The sequence below is a fragment of the Hylobates moloch genome, unplaced genomic scaffold (genome assembly GCF_009828535.3).
Source record: "Hylobates moloch isolate HMO894 unplaced genomic scaffold, HMol_V3 SCAFFOLD_15, whole genome shotgun sequence".
Taxonomy (NCBI): Eukaryota; Metazoa; Chordata; class Mammalia; order Primates; family Hylobatidae; genus Hylobates; species Hylobates moloch.
The window spans coordinates 51,266,139-51,279,707 of record NW_026652290.1 but is presented as its reverse complement, the minus strand read 5'-3'; the positions used below and the strand labels follow the sequence as shown (position 1 = coordinate 51,279,707).

Below are 13,569 nucleotides of genomic sequence, written 5' to 3'. Positions count from 1 at the left end.
ATAGGAAAACGGGGGGTCACAACTAGTACTGAGAAGTAGCACATATAAGGTTCTTTGGAGCTGTTGTGTAAGTTGTTGGGGTGTGTGTGTGTGTGTGTGTGTGTGTGTGTGATCTTGGGGAAGGTGAGAGCGAATTTTCTATTTCCATGGGAAAAGGTGCAAAGGAGAATCACTTTCTAGACAAGCACTGAACATACATTTGCTGAATGAATTAATGAATGAAGAAATTCATTCATCAAATATTCATTGAGCACAGCCCAGTGCCAGGTGCTGGGTTGGCCCTTCAGATGCTGATGCTGCAGTGCATGAGACTGGAAGCTTTGAATCCAGGGAAGGAGGTGGGGAGGGGCAGAGGGAGGGTAGAGGCAGCCTCCCTGCTCTCTCTTCTGGGGAGGGCTCAGCCCCTGTCATAGTTCTGGTTATGCTACTGCTCCCTCCTCCACACCCTACCTTGATCTTTCTGCTCTAAATATCAGTGTGTTCAAATAATAGTGTATATGTTTTAAAAGACTCCAAGAAGACAGCTGCCTGGGAGTATTAATCATGAAGAGGCCAGCACTCTGTCTCCATGGCGACTCCTGACAGCGAGAGCTGAGGAACAGTTCCATGTCCCACTTCCTGGGGCCATGGAGATGCAGGGGCACTGCATCTCTCACTCCTCTTTCCTCTCTGCTTCTCCTTTCTTCTCCTTCCTTTCCTCTCCTCTCTTCTCTCCTACCCCCTCCCTCCACTCCCTCTTTTTTTTCTTCCTAAAGGATTTATTTAAAAGCAGGGACAGAGGCAGGACCAGCCATCAGAGTAACAAAAAACATGGCCAATGAAGCCGCAGCAGAGATGAAGTCTGCATCCAGTTGCAGCATCTGCAGTGCCCAGCTCCACTCCCAAGACCTCTGCAGTGCCCCTGGGCTTCCACAGCCACTAGGGCAGAAGTAGTGTGATCATTGGCCCCTGAGGCAAGAGGCCAACTGTCAGGGTCCTTCTCTGTCTCTTTTCTCTTCCCTGCTCATGGCCCATCATTAGTTTGTGGTTTGGGTCATTATTATGATTATGAGTATGGCTATTATTTTTAATGCCCACAAAAGTAACAGGCTTATTGAAAAAAACAAATGTTAAAAATTATAATGCAAAGAACGAGAACACCTTTCACTATCCTGTACACACACACACACACACGAACACGTTTTAGGTTGATTCCTATATTTTCATGCATATTCATGCAACATCCATTTAGTCAACAATCACATTATCATCATCATTCTTATTTACATCATTTTCATACTATATGTACTCTTGTAACTAACTTAACACTGTACCTTGTTTTTTTAAAATTTTTTCCATAATGATACCCATCTATAGTGTTGATCTATAGTGTTGGTAACAATTTCACCAGCGTATTTCATTGTGTAGATGAATATAATTTTTTAACTTGACAGTTTCCTGTCTTTCACTGTTATAAAGAATCTGGCTATATATAGCCTTTTATGTATAAGTGGTTCATTGGTCGGGTAATAATATTACAGTATTCTAGCTAACATTTGCATGTTATTTACTATGGGCACTATCTGACAGGTAGTGAGAGCTTTATCTATACTTATCATTTAATCCTCACCACAACCTGATTAGTATTATTATTATCTCTATTTTACAGATGGAGAAATTGAGCATGGAACACTAAGAAATTTGCCCAAGCTTACCAGGTTAGTGATGATGCCGGGATCTGAACTCATACTATAGCCATAGGCTAAATTACAAAAAGTGAAATTTCATGCTCACTTCAGCAGCACATATACTAAAATTGGAATGATACAGGGAAGATTAGTATGGTCCTTAAAAAAAGTGAAACTTTTTAGGGCAAATAGAACTGGTTTTAGGACAAAGGTACAAACACTTAAAATTATATATATTGTTAAATATTTCTCTAAAAAGATTGTTCCAATCTCTGGGCCAACTAGCAGTATGTGAGGACCAACTGGTAAGCAGAAAGAGGCATCCCAGTGATATTTTAATTTTTATTGTAAAAATTATCAGTAAGGATGAGAATCTTTTCACGGAGCCTTAGTATTTCCTTTTCCATGATATAGAGGCTTAATACCTCACCCAAGTACTTTTTTTTTTTGAAATGCAGTTACACTTTTGTTGCCCAGGCTGGAGTGCAATGGTGCGATCTTGGCTCACTGCAATCTCTTCCTCCCGGGTTCAAGCAATTCTCCTGCCTCAGCCTCCCTAGTAGCTGGGGTTACAGGCATGCACCATTATGCCCTGCTAATTTTGTATTTTTAGTAGAGATGGGGTTTCTCCATATTGGTCAGGCTGGTCTTGAACTCCTGACCTGAGTGATCCACCCACCTTTGGCCTCCTCACCCAAAGACTTTTTGAGTGGAAGCCTTCCTTATGCTCCTCACATCCCTGTAGTGGGCACTGAAAGTGAGGCTGCTCTGCTGTGGCATAGACTGGGAGGACTAGGTGGGGACACTGGGTGTGGGGACTTCTGTACCCTCCTTACTTTTGTTCTTTCTATTTTGAATTCTTTCTATTTTTATTTATTCATTTTTTGTAGAGGTGGGGTTTCGCTTTGTTGCCCAGGCTGGTTTCTAAATCCTGGGCTCAAGTGATTCTCCCACCATGAACTCCCAAAGCCCTAGGATTACAGGTGTGAGCCAGCACAACTGGCCTGTTCTTTCTCTTTTGGATCATGGGGAGAGGTGCCGAGGAGAACAAGGTGGCTGCATGCCATTAGGAAAAGTGGATTCTTCCAAGGTGGCTTGGCTTCTAAGCTGTTCTCCTACAGGAGAGAGGGAAGTTATTCTTTCTCTCATCTTCCATTCTACAGTCTTCCTTTGGCAACACTGGACAGAGCTGAGAGGTAGATGATCACAGAAGAGGCGTGACTAGGGTGGGTTCTAGGAGGGTCAGAGGTAGGTGGATGGTTACAGTGACTTCACACTGCTACTGCCCTGTGATTTGGAATCGGCTTCCCATCAGCCCTTTGGATCTAAGCCTGATTATCCCTTTGTGGGTAATAATGGACTTGGATCTTGTTAAATGTTTTTATTTGATTAAATAACGGTGTTCAGAGCACTAATTTTCAATTCATGTGTTAAGAAGGTAAAAAGGAGGCTTAGTGAGCAGACCGAGAGACCTATAGCTCTAGAATAGAACTGGAATCAGAAACAAGCCTTCTTAACCTATCTATCTGGCATGTTTCTCTCTCTCTGGCCTCCTTCTGTTTTCACTTATCTGAGCTCATCTCACTGGCTTTTCACCGTCTCTCCTCCCCCATCTTGCCATAGTTTTCTTTAAACCTCTTTGATGTAGATTGGTCATTGTACTGAGATTGGACAGTATAACTCCGAAATGCCCAGCAATTTATCCACAGCTAGGTCCGTTGAGCCATAGCCTGGGTCCTCTGTGTGTCCTTGAATCCTGTCCATCATCATCAGGCTGGGCTTCTGGTTGCAAATGACAGAAATGCAACCTCAATTAGCTTAGAGAAGAACGAATGAAAGAAAGAAAAAGAAAGAGAAAGAAAGAAAGAAAGAAAGAAAGAAAGAAAGAAAGAAAGAAAGAAAGGAAGGAAGGAAGGAAGGGGAGGAAAGAAGAAACTTATCAGCATATCCAAGGGAATGGGGAATCCAAAAAAAGTGTCAACCAACCAACCTGTGAGGGCATCAGAGACACACTGGGTGTCAGAAGCTGGGTGTCAGAGGCTAAGAGTTTTCAGAATGCTCTCAGCTCCTTTTTTTTTTTTTTTTTTCTCACTGATAACTGAAAACCTGGCCATTAGCAGACTGTGTGTTCTACACGTCAGCTGCTGTGATAAATGGATTCTCATTCCCAATTCCAGGTAGGGAATCCTAGAAAAGACCTCTGCTCTTCTCCCTAGGACAATTATATGGCTAGCAGGCAGGATAATATATGGTTGACACCACCACTAGGGTCTTGTGCTTGTGCTTTGAGGGCCAGTCCCAGAGAAGAGGAAACAACTGTGAGCCAGGAACCCTCCCTTGTCCTTGAGGGCAAGAGCTGGGCAGCAATGAGCTCTGGCAGGTTCTCATAACCAGGGGCAGAAACAGTTCCCTCTGCTTAACAATGCCCCTGGAGCAAGTCGCCTACTCCATCTGTCTGCCAGCTCCAAGGAACACTGCTCAAAATAAAAATCCCTAATTAGCAATTCCTTCAATCCAGAGCAAAACAATTTATTTGTTTCCTAGAATAATCTGGAGCCACATTTGGCTTGGCAACCAGTGGGTCCCACATGTTCATGCGGTGTGCCACGTGAAGACTTCAGCAGGGGGTTTTATTCAGTCAAGCATGAGGGGGAATGCTCTGGGGGTCACCTCCCCCAGCAGCAGCAAGTGGGGGCCTAGAATAGAACTGGTTTTATCAATGTTGTGCAGCGGGTTTCTGGTACAGGGTAGGTAGCGAAGGAAGAAAGTTCAACAGGATTTCTAAGCACCTGCTCTCACAAAGGCCAAACCAGTGATCCCTACATTTGGTAGGGACACATGGCCTGCAGGAGACATAGAGAATCTGACAATAGGGTAAAACCTTAAGCCAAGGAGTCAGAGGAACTGAGTCTGATCCAGTGCTGCCACTGGCTTGTTCTGTGACCTTGAACAAATTACAAATACTTTCTGTGCTTGTGTATTCTCACCTGTGAAATTGGAGTACATTATCTTCTCTACCTACAGTCTCAGGATTAAGAGTCAGAATTAACAAATTAAGTGGTGGTTGAAGCACAGGCACTTGCTACAAAAAAAAAAAAAATAAATAAAATAAAAAGGTGATGTTAGAAACAATATATCCAGTTAAGAAATGGTGAGTAATTCTTCCTACCCCTATGTGTGCCCTGTGTTTTCTGGGCATCTGTGCGTATGGGGGTGGAATTGTTCACTATGACATGAATTTCATGACTAGTTGTTTTCTTCCAATCCTTGCTCTCATTCATTCATTATTCATTCATCTAAATATTTGTTGAGGGCTTAATACATCAGCCAGTTCAACAGCTTATTACAGAAAGGTGTGATGCATGTGCCAGTGGGAGAAGGACTGGATGGTTTGAGATCATAGAAGGAAGCAGGAGGTCGTTAGGTCATCAAGATATTCAGGGAAGGCTTCCCCAAGGAAGTGACATTTGAATGGAGACTGGAAGGTTAAGTAAAAGTTAGCCATAAAAAGGGAAATGTTGAGTGGGGAGAATGTTCTGGGCAAAGGGGACAGCATATACAAAAGCCAGAAGGTGAGAGAAAAAAGACAAGGGAGGAGAAAAGGATTCAGGGAACTGGCGGAAGCCCATGACGGCTGGAGCGTGAGGAGGAAAAGAGGCTAGAAAGGGCAAGTGGGGTCAGGCTGGAGAAACTAAAACTTTTAACAGGTTTAGACATTGGACTTGTTCCCCCCCCTTCCATGCATAGGCATTTGGACTTTATCCCTAGGGTAATACAATGCTATTGAAGAGATTTAAGCTGTATTAGGCGATGCGATTTTTATTTTAGAACGACCAGCGTTCTAAGACCACCTTCCATGCTCTGATACAGCGTGGAAGGTGACCTGGAGCGGGGATCGGTTAGGAGGCCACTGTGTCAAGTCAGCTGACAGTGGGCCCTCAGACGTGAACAGTGGGTGGCAACAGGAAAGGAGAAGCTTTCAGAGTCAGCAGCCATTTAGGAGCTCTTTTATAACACACACACAAGGGTGAATAGCTACCCGTGGGGCAGAAGAGAGAGGAAGGAGTCAAGGTTGCCTCTTGGGTTCAGTTTTGACCACTCGTTAGTCTTTTTTTTTTTTTTTTTTTTTTCAAGACAGGCTGTCATGCTCTGTTGCCCAGACTGGAGTGCAGTGGCATGATCAAGGCTCACTGCAGCCTCAACTTTCCCCAGCTCAGGCAATTCTCCCACCTCAGCCTCACAAGTAGCTGGGACCACAGGCACGCACCACCACACCCCGCTAATTAAAAAAATTTTTTTTAAGAGATGGGGTCTCACTATGTTGCCCCAGCTGGTCTTGAACTCCTGGGCTCAAGCAATTCTCCTGTCTCAGCTTCCCAAAGTGCTGAAATTGCAGGCATGAGCCACTGTGCCTGGCCAGTGGTCATTTATTTAGGTGGAGAATCAGTAGGAGAAACAGAGTCTTCCTTTGACCCACTATGTTTTATTTATGGAGCTTTAATTTATATACAGTAAGAGGAGCAAATCTTAAGTGAATCTACCATTTGATGACTTTTTAACACAAATCAGTATACAGAACATTTATATCCTCCAAAAAGTTCCCTTGTACTTTTTTCCATTTAGTAGATACCCCCTCTTTTGGGTAATCATATTTCTCAGTTATATCACTATAGATTAGTTTTGCCTACTTTTGAAATTCATATGTATGGAATAATTCAGTATGTACTGTTTTGTGTCTGGCTTCTTTTGCTCAACATAATCTCTGTAAGATTTACCCACTCCATGTTTTTCATGCATCTGTATCAATTAATATATGTTTTGTATGTATCAATCCTTTTTTCTCCGTCACTAACTTTCCATTGTTTAAATATACCAATTTGTTTATCCATTCTCCTACTGATGGAAGTAGATTGTTGTTTAATTCTATGTTTGTTTTCAGGAGGTCAAAAGGAAGACCACTTAGAAATGAATGACAAGGCGATAATATAACAGTTATAAAACCTTATGACCTACTACATACCTTTAAAATATATCAATTTAAAGTGTGATTGATATATTTTATCACACTTTAAAGATGTCATTTACTTCAGCAAAAAAAACTTTAAAAAATTGAGTAATTACTAGTCATAAACTTAAGAATGTGCAAGATGAATATGAAGAAAATGATAAAATTTTTTTTCTGAAGGGCATTGAACAATAGACTAGGTGGGGACATATGTCTTATTGGTGGGAAAACTCAATATTATGAATATGTCAGTGTTGGTGTTGGTGGGTTCTCTATGAAGCAGACATTGAGAGGGAAGGCTACAGGGAGTTTATTTGGGAGTAACACATGTGAGAGATAAAGGCAAGATTGGATAGTAGAGCCTCACACTGCAATGAGCATCTGACAGTCTCAGCCAACCCAGTGGCGAGTTCCAGAGCAAATACCCATTAGAAGAATCCTGCATTGGGAAGAAGCGGCCAGTCCCTATGGCCTCTTTGCTCTCAGTCATTGGTGAGGGGCCTAGCTGGAAAGAGCATGGTCTTGGCCTGAAAGCTGAGGTGAACCTGAAAAGTGCTAACAGCTGTAGGCTCATGGATAACTGCACTGCTTGCAGCTGAATGGCAAATTCTTTGTTGAAGGAAGACTCGAGTGGCCACACCTCCATAGCTGCCACAGTCAGTTCCCCAAATCAATCAGTAAGTTTCATGCAATTTCTGTAAAGATGCCAATAACATCTGTGGGTTTTTTTTGTGGAATTGGGGTGCAATTTGACAAATTAGTTCTAAAACATGTTTGGAAGAATAGGAAAAAATAATCAAGAGAATTTTGAAAATGATGTCTAAAGCTCTATCAAATATCAAAACCTATTAATATAATGTAGTGCTAGTGCAAGGGATACCCAATGAACCAGTGGAACAGAGTTGAGAAACCAACCCACATGTATATGGAATTTAGAATATGATAAAAGTAGCTTTTCACAGTAATGCAAACATTTGATTATTGAATAAATGGTATTAAGAGAACTGGGTAGACCTCTGGAGGAAAAAGTGGAATATATATTTTACACAACACTCAAAAGTAAATTCCAGATATATTAAAATACAATAATGAACGCCAAAGTATAAAATAACCAAAAAATATATCAGGTAATTTTTATAATCTTGGGATGAAGAAGGCCTTTGCAAGAATGAACTAAAACTCAGAAGCCATATTGGAAAAGAATGGCTATGTATCCATCAAGAGGGGATTAGTTAAATAATTATAGTAATTCATGTGATTGAAAAAACTGTAGCTGTTTAAAATGAGATAGATCCATATATACTGTTAGAAAGTTGTTTTGATATATTATAACATAAAAAATGAATTGCAGAACAGTATATATTTTTAGTCCATTAAATTTGATAGTGAGTATAAAAATGTTAATGTGTAGAAAATGAGCTGGATGGATACATTTCAGACTAATAACCTGGAAACCTTTGTAGAGTGAGACTGAGGGAAGACAGTATGCTAGGCACAACTAAGTAGCCAACCTCAAAGACTGGATATCTATTAGGCAAGACCAGATGAATGCCACAGGTGCATCTGGAGACAGAGGTTTTAAACTTTCCTGCTTGTAGAGTGCAGTCTCCTCAAAGCTATCATCATTACACCCACTAATTCTGCTAGCCAGTATAAAAACAAATCATGAAAAATGAAGTAATAAATAGGGAAAAGGGGAGATGAAATAAAAACAGTTTGAAAATATGGTAGTTGGTATAATCAATTGGGCAGAAGGTAGACGTGGATATTTTTGGCTGATTTGCTTAATCTGTATTTCTCCTTGCTTCTGAGGGCCTCCTTGTACTGCAGAGGCTGGAAAGCTGAAAGCTACAGTTCTCAGATTCCTTTACAGCTAGAATTTGAATGCAAATTAAGTAATACCAAGCATATGCCTTGTGTGAGACTTAGAAGGTGGGCACGGGGCAGAGTCATCTCCCTGTCTCTTTGGGTGGTTTTTCTGCTGTCGAGCCATATCAAGGGACATGAGCAGTGCTCCAGTGCCCACTCCCTGGCTTTTTAGGTGTTGAAAAGTGGGTGTGTTGGCCAGCAGGGACTTCCTGGTCCCTGTGCTATGGCATATTTTTGAGTTTAATAATTTTATATTCTGAGATTCATTCTAGCCCTTCCAAAGATTTTGTAAGTATTTGATATCTTCTAGTAAACCTCTTCCTTTTTAAAACACACAGTTTCTGTTTCCTAGTTTCAGTTATCTTATTGTTGTCTAACACCAGAATTTAGTAGATTAAAACAACCACAATAATTTATTTTGCCCACAAACCTGCAATTGGGGCAGGGCTTGGCAGGGAAGGTTCATCTTTGTATCACATTGAATCAGTTGGAGGGGGTCTACCGAAGGCTGGAGGGTCTACTTCCAAGAGGGCCTATGCATACAAAGTGGGCCAGCTGGTGCTGGCTGTCAGCTGAGTTCCTGGGTTCCTGTCCACATGGGCTTTTCCAGGCGACCTGGGCTTCCTCACAACATAGTTGCTGGCTTCCAAGGCAGAGCTTTTTGAGAGAGAGAGAAAGACAAAAACAGAGAGGGAAAGAGATCACCTTTATTACTTAGCTTCAGAAGTCCCATCGCATCCCTTCTGCCGTACTCTAGTAGTCAAGGCAGTTATATAGACTCATCGAGGTTCAAGGGAGAGGACTTAGACTCCACCTGTTGATGGAGGAGTGACAAAATTCTGGAAGAGCATGTGGGATGGAAATATTGCAGCCATTTTTAGGAAGTATAATCTGCCACATGCCTGCTCTGAATCATGACTGATACAGTTAACAACAAGGATTTAAAGCCCTCAACAATTTAAGCATAAAAGGTTGAACTAAAACTAAATACAATAGAAAGTATTAAATCTGTAAATATCGAAATAATATTTTAAAGGAATACACAAGTATTTAATTTAATACAAGCATTAAATCTGTAAATATCTAAACAACATTTTAAAGGAATATACAAGAAAATATAAGTGAAGGAAGATTTTTTAAGGTTAAATTTTTCTTAAATTAAAAGGCTAAAACATAGAAGCAAATAGTTTTAAAAAGAATAAAGTTTAATACATAGGATGGAAAGGTAAGGGAAAATAATAGAAAGAAGGTAGAACTGGAAGCCTGAAAATTAGGAAGAGAAGCAATGAAATAGGGGTAAGGATAGTATAAGAAGAATGGTTAAAACAGCCCTCATTGAGTCAACAAAGTATGTTCAAATAGCATTGAGACAAAAGCCTATTAAATCAAATAGATCTTTGTTAAAATAAGGAAAAATGACCAGAAGCCAGTTAGAAGTCATTTCTGGCCTAGACACGAGGAGTCCCTCTTGAAAGGCCCTGTGGGACCAGACTTACCTTACAGGGCTGCTGCTGGTAACCTTGCTACCTCCTGGCTTTGGAGGTCCCATCTCTGATCTCTCTCTCTCACTCTCGCTGTCACTCTCGCTCTATCTTTCTCGCTGTCTCTCTTTCTCTGTCTCTCCTTAACCATTTATTCTCCATGCTAGTTTCAGACTTCTGTCTAAGAAAATTTCCTTAGACTTTGCCGCCTATATCCGTGGTCTTTCCTAGTCCTGTGGCCATCACAACTGCGTTATCATCCTGGTCTTGGCAAGGAGAGAACAGAGCCCCATTGGGTTGCTTCTTGTGGAGGCCACTTTGACACCGTGCAGGTTCAGGTAGAAGGTGGTCTGAGAATTTGTGTGGGAAGGTTGTCACAAGGACCCAGGAGTCTGCTATATCTTCAAAAATGCATCCTGTCAGTATTTGGGCTCCTTAATTTCCCTTGTCTAATCTGCCATTGCTCTTATAGTTATTTTGTTTTCATGACAGTGATTAAGAGGAGAATCAGCTGTCACCCCAAGCAAATGCCATGTTTCCCAAGGGGACAATCTGGGTTGATTCGCTTTCCGGGACAGTGCTTTTGCACTGACTCCTTTGACCCTTTTGTCCCTCTCTTTTCACTGGGTTGCTATCATTTCTGCCGCCAGAGCCTTGTTGTTGAGGCCAAAATCCCCACGACCATGGAAGACCCAGATGTCCTACAGGCCTCTTTGGGAAACACTGTAAGCAGAATTCACCCAGCTGTTGGGCGCCAGCAGCAAGTTCTCCAAAGCAGCTCCGCGCTGAGCAGGAGCTGGGCTGGAGGTGGAGGGCTGAGAGGTGAGCGTGGCAGGCTTCAATTACGTTGCTAGGTTCTGAGTTGCTAGGTTCCGAGTTTCCTGAAAGCCTGTGCCGGCTCACCCTGGAAACAAGTCGCTTTCCTGGCAGCTCCATATATAGGCTGCTGGGTGCCTGCTGCCAGCACCTTTGCCTCGGAGCTCCTGGGCTCCCTGGTGGTTCTACTTCCTTTAAGAGCCTTATGTCCCTTGGTTATTAGAGGCTGAGCCTTTCTCCAGAGCAGCAGGAATGCCAAGACTCTTCTTTGGGGTGTTAGCTTTGTGGGAGGGGCTGGAGGATATGGGAAGTGGGAATGGGAAAAAGAGGAATTGAAGCCTGTGATTGAAACTGTTTTGTCTCTCTCCTTACTTTAGAAAATTAAAGGATGGGAGTGGTGGGGTCCACACTGATTGTTCAATGGGGGATGGGGTCCTTGGCCCACCCCTGCTTTCCCATAGGCTCTCCCATGACCAAGGGCACCTATTTTGAGATGGGGACTATGCTGGAAGCAGTCTCCGTCATTGATGTGGAACCAAGAAGCATTAATGGATCCATAGAGAGACTGAGCCTCAACCCACTGGCCTCAGTAGTCCACGTTTTGACCAACTGAATGAATTGGCCCTCGATGACAATGAAATGGATTTTTGAAAAAATCAGTGGGATAGAGAAATGGAAGGACCCTCTGGTCAAATGCCTAGAGAATACTCCCAGCTAACACTGATGGGTGCTAACCCTGTGCTAGCAGTTTCTATTGGTCAGCTCCTTTCCTGCTGCTCACCGCAGCTCTATGAGTTAGGTGATTTTATTGTCCACATTTTATGGAAGAGGAATCTGAGGAACAGAGAGTTTAAGTTTTGATCCAGGATTAAGAAGCTAGAAGGTGGAGATCTGGGACATAAACTCAGAAGTTGGGTTCCGGTACTGTGCCCCTAACCACTTTACTCTCCTGCTTCTACTTTCTCACGTCGGCTGCATTGCCTTCCTGTCAGTCTCCTGATCCAGCCCCTGACTTGGCTATCCAGGCAGGAAGCCGCCTATCCCACAGCAGACCTGGTCCTCCAGAGACAGCTCCCCAGGTGGTGAGTCTAGGGCTGAGGCCGCCTTCCAGATTTCCCCCAAGAGCCCCTATCTGACCCAACATCTGTGCCCAACCTTCCTATCACTTTGGCCACATTAGCCTCATCCTTAGGGGCTCTTGGGCCCTCTGGAAAGTCTAAGAGCAAGGCCCAGATTTAGACACTGCCCTTCCTCATGCCCCTTGTCCCTACTACTTCTCACCCACCCTTCCTAAGCCATCAAGTCTCTTTTTTCTAAGTCCCTTGTTCACAGCCTTCTCCAGTGAGGCTCTTCCTGGCTTTTTCTCCAGGCCTTGCTCAAGGTGACTCAAATTCTCAAATAGACTTGTCCTTCCCCTTATCACTGTGCTCTCGGTATCTTTTTTTGGTTATTCTTGTTAAGCCTTGGTCAAATTCTGTGTTTTTGTATAAATTAGCTATTTGTATAGACACCTATCCCCCCTACTCGACACCAAGCTCCTTGCGGGCAGGCATCAGCTCTTACTCATCTTTGTATCTTTTCTGCACCCAGGGCTTGACATACATTAGATGCAATGCACATTTATCCAGGAGACTTGCCAGCGGGGTACAGATTATTTCTGGCCCCACAGTTATTCACTATCCATTAAACATCCTTTACCTTTTTACAATTATTTTTTGCTTGAACCAAATGAAAACAATCTTTCTTTTTTCTTTTAAACTGATTATCTTTGTGTACTCTTATATATGACACATTTCATGACACAAATTTTAATTAAACATTACAATTCTGCAAAATGAATACTAGAACATTTCCTTTGATTATTTACAAATATGCTTTTCAAAACTTTTTAACAAATTAGAAATCATATTTGTAAGCAAAAATAATGTTAACACTTATTAATTTGCTAGTATTTGCCTAATGATTGTAGAATTCCCAGGTCAGTATCTAAACTTTTCAAAAATAATGAAGCTTATTCTATCACTTTACTCCTACTAAGGTGTTATTATATAATAATTATTTAAAACCTCATCCCTCAAAATTTTATGTATGTTTTATAACATATACAATATATTGGAAAACTAGTGCTGATATATAATTTGTACATAAACACAAATGCTAAATTGGGGAGATATGCTAAAAAATTTATTTTTTCATCTTTATTATTGTATAACTGACAAATAAAAATTGTATATATTTAAGGTATACAACTTGATGTTTTGAGATACATATACACTGTGAAAAAATCACCATGATCAAGCTAATTAACATATCCAGCACCTCACATAGTTAACGTTTTCTTTTTTTTTTTCCTTAGGGTTAGAACACTTAAGATCTTATGATCTTAGCAAATTTCAAGAATCTAATACAATATTACTAACTATAGTCACCATGCTATGCATTAAGTCTCCAAAACTTATTCATTCTGTGTAACTGAAACTTTGGATCCTTTGACCAACATCTTATTTCCCTCTCACCCTGGTGACCACCCTGGCAACTACTCTCTGCTTCTATGTGTTTTACTGTTTTAGATTCCACATGTAAGTGAGATTATGCAGTATTTGTCTTTCTGTGCCTGGCTTATTTCACCTGGCATAATGTCATCCAGGTTCATCCACGTTGCAAATGGCAGGATTTCCTTCTTGTTAAAGACTGAATAAGCTATATCTATATCTATATAAATAAATATCAC

General features: G+C 41.6%; 1 non-coding gene across 1 annotated transcript; it reads left to right on the top strand.

The window, feature by feature from the left end:
- The first annotated feature begins 1,765 nt into the window (after window positions 1-1,765).
- LOC116484348 (U6 spliceosomal RNA) lies at window positions 1,766-1,870 on the top strand. Its single transcript, XR_004252525.1, has one exon. It is a non-coding gene; the product is annotated as a U6 spliceosomal RNA (small nuclear RNA).
- The last annotated feature ends 11,699 nt before the right edge of the window (window positions 1,871-13,569 follow it).